The sequence below is a fragment of the Pinus tabuliformis genome, chromosome 1_2 (assembly GCF_031772625.1).
Source record: "Pinus tabuliformis cultivar Carrire ecotype Pingquan chromosome 1_2, CPIR1, whole genome shotgun sequence".
Lineage (NCBI taxonomy): Eukaryota > Viridiplantae > Streptophyta > Pinopsida > Pinales > Pinaceae > Pinus > Pinus tabuliformis.
Genome location: NC_142298.1, coordinates 110,382,642 through 110,384,651, shown reverse-complemented (window position 1 = coordinate 110,384,651; position 2,010 = coordinate 110,382,642).

The window sequence follows — 2,010 nt, the reverse complement described above, 5'->3', positions numbered from 1 at the left end:
ACTATGAATTTCAAACCCAGAGCAGTAAGAAAAGGAAAGAAAACATAACTAAAGGGAAATGGCGAAACTAGAAAAGTTCACACAAAACCACGAAATTCCAAGAAAATAAACAGAAGGATTGGGTCCCCTGCAGAGTCGCCAATTTGTGGTGAAGTAAAATTATAAGTGTGGACACAAACAATTCCTCTAGCCCGATAGTGGGTCTAGCCACTAACAAGACATTCTATGGAAGATTTCCTTAGATTAGAACCAATTAAGAGAGCCTACCTCTTAGTACGCTTATCTTGTTTGGTGATGACCTTGATTTCTCGCTTCAGCTATCCCTTGTTTCCTTCTTCGAACACCTCAAAATTTCAAGAAGCATTAAGCCATAAACATGTGAGATGACACATTATGTAGGAAATCAATCGATAGTTGCATATATTAAATCAAGAAGAGATTACAACCATTGTCTTGACGTTTTTGTTCTCCTCCAACAAAACCAGGTTCCCACACACTTCCGTTAGCATTCCATGATGGCCTCAACAATGATATTTTTAAGGCTCTTCCCTTTAGGCTTCACACTAAACAAAATTCAAACTTCTCCCTCACACACAACTAGAGAGCTACAACTATGAATAGCTTGTTGTTTACTCCAAACTTAATTAGCACTAGCACACCGACATTAACACTTGAACACTAGCTTGTGCTTGGGAAAAATGGAGGTTTATATAGCATGAATGGATGGGAGATGGTTCCTCTTCTAATGGGAGAATATGGGAAAGAAGCCCAAACTGACCTCCTCGACTCCATCCGGCTCAACCATTTACCAGACTTCCATTACGAACCTTCTAGAGCTGCAAGTTTCGACTCCTTATTTAAAAAAATTTCCAAAATAGGATCGACGCGACTGAGACAAAGCTCAGTCTCTCTGGTCGGTGATAGGGACAGTGTTAATCCCTGCATATCGGCATGAGGAGGACAAGGGTCATTAGCGTCGGTATTGTAAACTGGGAAAAACAAAAGATTCTTGGGAAATGATGCAAAAGGGAATTGTTTTTCTCATGAAGAGGGACACAATGGGAATTTTTTCATGAAGGGGAAGCATGTAGGGTTCATTGTAGAGGTCCTCCAGGATCAAGGAACGAGGAGTACAGGGACAGTGACAAAACGATGTGTAACAATGACCAAATTAAAAAGTTCTAGTTCTTTTTATTAAATCGCTTGATTTTAAAGAGGTTGTTCTTTAAGTCATGGGTAAAATGAGAGTGAAACTTATGATGTTTTTTTCGCAAAATAAATCAATAGAAACTTAGCTACATGCAAATGCAGTAATTTTCTTCAATGAAAATGGATTTCTATAGAGTTCTACGAATAAACTTGTACAAGAAAGTTTTTTTCTTCTCTAGAAAACGCACTCTAAATCTAACAAAAAGACTAAAATGCATGCAATTCAAACTATCTTAATGCAAACTATAATCATGGTGCATGGATGCTCATACAAGTAGAAAAAGTGTTTCTTTATAAGATCAATAAGCCAAGTTGAAAATAAAGAGGGAAAAAATTTAATAACAAATTTCCCTCGAAACCAAGCAAAACAAATTGAAAAACATCACAATTTATCATAAACAAAACAAAGGAAACCAAAAAACCAAAATCTTGGAAAGAAAAAGAAAGGCTAAAACTATGTTTTTGTCTTTTCTTTTTTAAAAAACCGTAGAAATTTTCGAGGTCATAAAAAGACTACTAAGTTCTAGAGATCAAGAAACAAGCACAAAGAGTCCTTATACCTTGCAAGTTATAAAACTCTTTAATAAATGAAACTTGAAACAAGAAGGAATACAAACTTGTACAAACTGATCTGAACAGTAGCAAAAGACTTCAGCAAACCGACAAAATTTCAAGAAAAACTCTCAAGATTGCTAAAGAGACACTTAAAAACACGAAAAGAAATAAGGTCAACCAAGAAGGAAAGCAAAGCAAATTAATTTGAAATCTGGGTTATAAATGAAATCAAAACCAATTTCTTGT